The sequence below is a fragment of the Sylvia atricapilla genome, chromosome 8, assembly GCF_009819655.1.
Source record: "Sylvia atricapilla isolate bSylAtr1 chromosome 8, bSylAtr1.pri, whole genome shotgun sequence".
Taxonomy (NCBI): Eukaryota; Metazoa; Chordata; class Aves; order Passeriformes; family Sylviidae; genus Sylvia; species Sylvia atricapilla.
The window spans coordinates 21094322-21102580 of record NC_089147.1 but is presented as its reverse complement, the minus strand read 5'-3'; the positions used below and the strand labels follow the sequence as shown (position 1 = coordinate 21102580).

At 40.3% G+C, this 8259-nt stretch overlaps 2 long non-coding RNA genes across 2 annotated transcripts; both read right to left on the bottom strand.

Annotated features, from left to right (window-relative positions):
• Positions 1 to 200: 200 nt before the first annotated feature.
• LOC136364542 (uncharacterized) lies at positions 201 to 4076 on the bottom strand. The gene is made up of 2 exons (XR_010744169.1): positions 3392 to 4076; positions 201 to 737 (listed from the first exon to the last, which is right to left on the bottom strand). It is a non-coding gene; the product is annotated as an uncharacterized lncRNA (long non-coding RNA).
• An 844-nt stretch (positions 4077 to 4920) lies between these two features.
• LOC136364541 (uncharacterized) lies at positions 4921 to 7876 on the bottom strand. The gene is made up of 3 exons (XR_010744168.1): positions 7545 to 7876; positions 5318 to 5452; positions 4921 to 4989 (listed from the first exon to the last, which is right to left on the bottom strand). It is a non-coding gene; the product is annotated as an uncharacterized lncRNA (long non-coding RNA).
• Between the last annotated feature and the right edge of the window lie 383 nt (positions 7877 to 8259).

The window sequence follows — 8259 nt, the reverse complement described above, 5'->3', positions numbered from 1 at the left end:
ACAGAAAAAACCCCAAAAACAAAAAAACCGGCACTTAAAGATTTCTTTTCCAAGTTCATACAGAGCAAGTAAAAATAGATTTGGTCATTTATTAATGCATTTTATTATATACAGAATCAAGTGCAAAAGGTTATACCTGGCATTTCGATATGCTGGAATACTTGTAGTTAGTACAGGAAAATGTGACTTTTTTTTTTCCCCCTCTTTACCAGAATCCTGAGACAACATTAAATAAAGAAGGGTGAGCTAGGTTGGGATAACTGACAGACTGAGATTAAGAGTTTGTTCCTTTTCACAGCAACTTCAGGGTGTAATTCTACTGTTCACCCTGATGCCTCCAGGGTGCCTTTCTGACTTTTAGCTGTGTGCTGCAGGAAACCATTTCAGTGTGTGCTATGGGTGTAGCAGTGTGGCAGGGGCAGCTGGACAAACTCTCCAGTCCACAGAGCTGGCTTCCATCCCCATTCTCTTCCTGGTCTGAAACATGACTGCCCTTTTCCCATATTCTCTCTCCCTATTTCTGACTCATTCGTTGTTTCTTTTTATATACAGAAAGGAATTGTGCAGGAGAGGTCAGAGCTGCTTCTGCAACTTTGTGCCGCTCACACAAAGGCAGTCTCTGGGTACCTCTCACTCACACAGTGCTCTGCAGCTCTAGGGGCCCAAAGTATCTGGCTCACAGCAGACCTTTTTCCCACAATGTTCAGCTCCTCTGTATGTGTCATCTCCTGGTGGCACTGGAGGAGGGGAGCAGCTAGATTGGCATTTGTCACATGGTGACAAAAATAGCAAATCACCATAATAGTTTTGGCCTGAGTTATGTGAGATTAAAGGATTTTTTCATGGTGCTTATGAAAGTGACCTTTAACAAATGTTTTGTGGTCAAATAAACATGAAACTTATAGAAAAGGAAAGTCCAATTGTGCACAGAATGTTCTCAGCTCTTACATAGAACCAGGGATCTAACAATTAGATTACTGATGAACCATCATAGTCAGAACATGTTTTGCAACCTGAAGTTACTCTATGGAGTATTTATCAGGGTTTAATCAGAAAAAGCCTGGAAATTCATCTGGAGCACAATCAGCCTTTGTTCAGCAAACTGCTGGCATGTTCCTTCAGGCAAATTTTTCCTTTGGCTGGATTAGTTAAGCAAATAACTATGCAGAGTGCTTAGTCCAGGGTTTGCAAGTCTGAAGGAAATTTATCTCCTTTACAGGTGCACTGCATATATGAGTATGTCAAAGCAAGATCAAAGTCACAGTCTTTGGGACCATGTGTAGATTTAGTAAAGCCCAGGTCCTGTGAAACAAAGGAGAACTCTGGTTCTGAGTTATCAGCAGGACTGCTGGTGGTCACCACGTGGTTAAGAAATGCTTTACCACTGAAGTCCTGTTCATGTTTTTGTGCCCTTTTAAACAAGGAGCTCCATAATAGTAAAAGATATAATTTATGATTTAGCAATGCTTTAATAGACAATCAATTCAGAGAAAGAGGACTCTGTGTGTACAAGTGCTTGGTAGTGAGCTAGCTCTCGTACATCCAGAGTTTAAAAAGCCAAACACTGGGTAATGTCATTCTCTCTGTATGCCTTTTAGGAGTTTGCAAGGGAATGTCAGCATTAGTACAGATGATGTAGGCATTCTCCTGAAATATCTTATTATGTTATTAGCACTACCTGAGAGATCAGTTTTGTCCAAAGGTGTCCAGTGATGTTTTCGCCTAAGTCCTAAACTACAGTCCACAAGTATCTGGCAAATGTTTAAAATATGTTTTTCTTTCTTGGCTAAAATCCATATTTTCATTTAACCCAAGATGCTCTATTAATTTTTTAATGACTGCCACTCTATTATAGAGACTTTTTCAATGAGGTACCAACTGTCTACTCTCTTTCTGAATGTATCCTGCCTACTTGATTTTTTCTCACATTTCACAGACTCAACTCAATCACACCTCCTTTGCCATTAAGAAATCTGAATTGCCATTCTGTGACCACTACAGACTTGCCTGCAGCTGCTTTTGGACTTTGGCAACACCCAGTTGTTGTTCATAGGCCTGAGTGATGCTCTGACTTGACTGGGCCTGTGTCTCCTGCAACGTGTAAGTTGTGCAGTTCATTGCCCCACTTTACTTCCCCCGAATTCCCTTCGCCGTTGCCTTTTGTGGCTCAGAGTGGCAGAGCTGAAGTCGGTGAGACTGTCTAAGGAAGGAATTGGTCACCGCTGCCTTTCCTGTTGAACTTTTTCCCTTTTACAGTTTTAGTAGCCCTGTTAACACATTAAGGAAAGCTGGGGAGTCGTTTGCTCCTGCAGAATACCTGCATACACTGTAGTGGAGATGCCTCCTGACAGCCCCTCCCTGCGGGCAGAATGGAACTGTGGAAGCATGCCTGGGTCTTACGAGGGGGTCTGAGCATCACAAGTCAAAGTCCACATAAAGGCAGACAGGGGACAGAGATGCCAGATCTTTCAGAAACCATTTTGAAAATTATAAGCAAAAGGGGAAAGCGAACAATAAGATGATGAGTACATACTAAAGCATCCAGGTGAGAGGAGTTAACAAAAAGCCAGGGTGAGCTTCCAGGAAGGACTACTCAAAGGCTCTGTGTGGGGGTGAAGAGGGTTGGGAATCTGGAGATATCCCAAGAGCATGAACAGAGGGAAGTGTAGATCATATCTTCAATTAAGGCTGGAATGGACTGGGAGCTCTTTGGAAAGTAAACGACCTGTGATGGAAGCAGAGTTTGGTGTTGCAAATATGAAATAGAACAGAGGTTTGCAGAAAGCTGCTCGAGCAAATTTGGATATAAACACACCAGCCAACCTCCTAAGGAGAATGTGGAGAGACGGGTCTGCCTCTCCCACAGCTAGTAGGATTACCCATCTAAAAGAGAAATGGTCTTATCCTGTGTTGCTCTACAGACACTTCAATACATTTCTCCAGTGTATTGTACCTCAGGTACAATACAGGTGCCTTTCAGGAGCTCCCACATCCTTCTCAGTTGTATGGAAGGATCATGCAAACAGATAAGGTATGGCTGAAGGGAAAACAACAAATGAGCTGGGATTCACAGCCAAGAGAGAGGAAGCTCACCTTCCTCTATTTCTATGTCATATCTTACTCTTTTACACCTGCTTTTCAATGGTTCTGTTTCCTACTGAATGTTAGCTCTTCTCCAGCTGCAGCTGCCTCTTAGCAGATTTCTCTCAGATGGCCACATTGCTCAGTCCATTTGGCCAAGCTGGTATTTGATAGTGGCAACATCCAAGCCAGCACTTTTGACATAAATTACTCACTATCTTTAGCTGTATCTCTGTGATGAGAACTGAGATTATAGGGTTGTGAGAGAGAAGAAAATGGCAATAAAATGGAAACTAGACAGAGTTCCCACCTTCCTTCTGGAAACATCTTGACAACCTGTTGGCATTGTAGCCCTTCTTCCAGCTCTGGCTGCCAGTGGAAGGTACCCCAGCAAAGAGAAGGTAGTTGTGACTTTTTTTGGCTGTCTGCCTTGTGTCCTCAAATCTTGCTAAAGGAGAAGCCTTATAATCTGCTTTCTCTTTGCAGTGTAGGGTATTGCAGCTCTTTGGAGCATATTTGTTAATTTCCCTTGGTTATTGGAGGTTTATGGGCTGTTTGGTTAAGAAAAGCTCAAAGGAGCAGATGTGTTAAGGTGGATGTCATTCTTTCACTTAATGCACAGGTTTTTCTAACCAAAAAGAAAAACTGTTGAGGACTGGCCTTCTTGTCAAACGTGTGAGACAGTAGAAGCTGTCTGGCTTGACTCATGGGTTTGACAGAGGAGTTAGTAAGTTTACCTGAGGACATTCTGAAGCATCATGAGACTGGTAGTAGCTAAATATAAGGCAGGTCTGTTGGTGCCACCCTGGGAAACAGAACTCATGGGTGTGTGGCACAGAGACAGCAGAGCCTGCTGTGCAGAGGCAGACAGACTGCCCCACTGACCTCTTGCAAGGTGTCACAGCAGTCAGACTCACTCACAGTTGCAGAGCTGTGACTGAAGCTAATAATACTCAGTACCTGTAGGACATTAGGAAGGGAAGAAGAAAATATTAAAAGATACAATAATTAATAGGACAAGGAGTACAGATACTTAAAAACTGAGAGTTTCAAGGGATTCCAGATTGTAGGATTTTGCATCTTTGAACCTGGAAAGATTCTCACTTTAACTAAACATACATCAAAATAGCCAGAAAACAGACATTTGCTGCTTTTCTTTTGGCTGCATATTGATTTAACTTGCTACCCTATAGCAACAATGCTATAATACACACAGGCCCAGATGTTTTCTGATAATAAAACTGTAGCTGGATAATGCTTAAGGAGGAAAGATGCCAGGTCTTCTTCAGGAAGAGAATTGTATGTTCTCCTCAATGCAGCTGGACAGAATTAACCAGCCAGAGTATTTGCTGCACAGAATAAGCCAGTCTCAGCACCAAATAGCAGTCCTCAACCCTGGGTACTGTATTAAGCTTCTCTTTGTCACAGGTATAAGAGATGTGTTCTGATTTCAACCTGCCTCAGATCTGGCTTCCAGTTATGGATGTAGAAGGACTGTGTTTTGGAACTTGACTCTACCCACAAGTAGCTTTCTCTCACTAAATAGTTCAAGAATTTAACAAGACTATGTACCTCTGAAAGTCTTGCCATGCATGTGCACTGCTTGAAGCTTAATGTCTTCTCAAACTGATTATCAGCTATCAAATCAGGCTCGTTTTCACCAGTGCTTCCTTTCACCCACTACTTTCTTTACTTTTTCTTTCTTACCTTGAAACTGAAATATTTGTGGTTTATATTCTTAGGGCACAGCATTCAGCTTCTCATTAGTACTTCCAAAGCTTAAGGGAAGAAACAGAAACAGGAGCGTGTGCGTGGGTACCAGCCCATCATCAGTGAAGGGTCACATAGCAAGGTTTCTTCTTTCAATGACTGCAGAAAAGGCATGACCATCACAACTTGCAGGTGGGACTGTCACCAAAAAAGAATAAGGATTTCTAGCACCTCATCACTGAGCTGTATAAAGAGTCACACAGAAAGCAGCTACCATAGTGGAAGTCAAAGCATACTCACTTCCTAAATCTGGAAAACATGGGTGTTATTATTTTTTGGTGTTATTATTTTTGGGTGTTATTATTTTTATAATTCAGACTTGAATTATATCTTGAATAGAAGTTAAAGATATCTTGAAAAGAAGTTAAAAAATCAACTAGGTGTCTCAAGGATTATGTGACATATATTCTCAGCAAGCAGCCAGAGGGTGGGGAAACTCCCAAGTTAGCAATCACATGAAAATTACCCTATTTGATGGCAGCACCCACAGAATGTCCATCTCACTGTAGAAACTGGTTTTGCTGCTACAAGCACATTCATGTTTAGATCATTATCTACTCAACAGTTCTTGATTCCTTATACTTCAGAGGAAATGCTGTATCTGTTTTGAAGGTGGATGGCAGAGAATGTGAAGATTGACTTAATATACAGGTAATTTAAAATGATACTGCACATTTATTTTAAACTAGGACATCAGTAGATTTCATGTATACCATCTTATGCCAGAATCACTCTCCCTAGCCCTTTGAAATTTAAAAGAATATTACAGACATTGAAGATAAAATTAAACTCTTCTATAATTTTTCTGTATTTCTAAGATAGAAATAAATATTTTATAAGAACTTATTCAGGACTAGCCATATCTATGGACTTTCTCTCCAAATCTTGTTATGTGAACAACAGTCCCAAGTCTTTCTGTTCTGGGTACAAACATGTTTCAAAGGTGTTTTCAGCCTATAGTTCCAGGCATAGCTGTTTTTCCAGCTTCATTCTGCCTGACCGCTTCCAAACAACTTGTTTAGAAGAGAGTTGTAATTTTTTGTTAGTACGAAGACCCAGAAAAATTTACTTATACATCTAGAGGACAGGAGTCACAGAAGAAAGGCATAATAATAAAAGGCCAGATGCAAATTATTCTAATAAGTGCTTGGCACCTTCCTTTGCACTGAAGCAGACATTTACACAAGTATCACTACTCACAGGGAAGCAAAATTTCAGCTCTTGTCTCTCCTACTCTGGACAGATCCTCAAAAATCCTATTCATAATTGCATATCCCGTTCCACTGAAAATATGTGAGGCCTTTCACACCTGTTTTGCTACTAATTATGTGACATGTCTTACTTTTTTCCAGATACATATATGAAACACCATTAGATCTAACTCTTAACCCTCCAGAAGCAATGCAATAGCCATCAAATAAACAAGGCAGCCAGATAATGATACTGATAGCACCCAGGTGCTTCACAGGGAACTTGCACTAAAGTTTGTTATCTCTTGCATTACCTTTAAAGTTTTGCCTGGAGGCCAGTGCTGAAATCAGACTTCCAACCTGCCAGAAAATTCACAAGTACTTGCTAAGTCACCCTCCCTGCCCTGAAGACTTTCTATTCTAAAAAGTCCCTTTTCTATAGATAGAAAGGTGATGCATAAACCAAATCCAGACTCACATTTTGCAGCAGGTTGACACTGATTTTCTTGATGTCTTACCGTGAGAGAATCAGGAGTGTTCTCTGGGAATGTCCTGAGTTTCAGCCCTGTGTCTTTCTCACCAACCTCTTTTACAGAAAGACATAGAACAGTGTGTGACTGAAGGATTTAAATCTCCCTATTCAGTGGAGGCACTAATGATTATGAAAAACATCCAAAATTGCAGATAAAATGGATATGCAAAACCCCACTCAGTATGAAAATGAATATTCTACCAAACATCATGTTTTCAACAGAGGGAAATCTTCAACAGAGATCAGATTGGGGCTGGTTCTGTGTTTTCATTCTTTTCTCTTTTTCTTTTTTTCTTTCCTCTTTAAGTCTTCTCATGGAAAACTGTACAGTTTATTCCATCTGTGTGAGAAAGGGCAGGATGTTTTGCTGGTTATTTCGTCATGTGTGAAAAATAAAATGTTGCCAAAGCCTACACTGAGCATACTTCCTTAAGAAAAGCAGGTTAAATTACATTAAGCCTCAAGGGGTTTTAGTCACTGTAGAAAAGTCAATCTGTAGTTTCTACTCTACCAGCAGGTTGGAATGCCCATACTTGCCCTGAATATCACTTTTATATTATACTACCTTCTGAATTTTAACGTACTAATCTCTAATTACAATTTTTTTCTATACCTGAGAATTTGGAAATTCATATAAAATCCTTTGAGACAACATTTTATCTTTGTCTCTGCATATATCAAAGCTTGAGCCAGAATTCCTTAAATCTGAAATATCTGTACATGAAAGGAACAAATACTGTTGAACCTGGAAAAATGCAGAAGTCTGATAGTATCTCAATTAGTTCTCATATCTTTATGTTGCTGGGACATGAAACATGAAATGGCACTAAAAACAAGAAATTAGGCAATTAAAGGTGATCCATGTTTGCTACTGAAGTTGTTTAAAGCTTTTATCAGCTCTCTGAATGCCTGTTTAAGAGATGTAACTGCCCATCTTGCAGTCAATGGTATGTTGTTCTCAGTAAATGTACTTAGCATAGAAGAAGGGTGCTTGCTTCTGCACACATTCCTATGAATCATCCACATGATTTCACAGCAGATTTTCATGAAGCACCTGCATTAAAAAGGGTTGTTAGAATCCATCTTTAATTCCTCGATGTATTTTTTTAGGATTTTGCAGGGTGGAAAACGCTCTGAAAAGACAAATATAAGTAAGTCATCAGCAGTGAAATGTGGCAGTTGCAAGTTTTATTATTTGAATGTTGACAAGTCATTTCCCCTTTGCCTCTTGCATAGACTGTAATACTATCGCCAGTCAGCACCAGCCATCTGGTTTGTCAGCAGAAGGGCAGGGAAATCACACACTAGGCAGGGAAAGCTGCTTCTTTTCTTTCCCAGGGAAGTCCATGACAGGAAATAAAGGAAGAAATTATAAACTATGATCAAATAAGATAGAATCGTCCACTCAGGCATTTTGTTCTCCTTTCATTGGGTGATGAGAACAAAAGGCTCAATGTTTAGCCTGCTGTGACCTCGAGAAAGCCAAGTCAGTTCTCTGAGCACTGGGGCTTTAACGGTGACTGAAAGCAAATGCAGAGAATGGTTATGTTCTAAGGGGAGGACGAGTGGAGTAGGCTGGAGATGGACTACACTTCTACCAGCTGTGAAAAAGACTGTTGAAGAATCCATCTTTGCAGAAAATATATTGGAAATATATTTTTATGTTTAAAAACGCCTAGAAGTTCG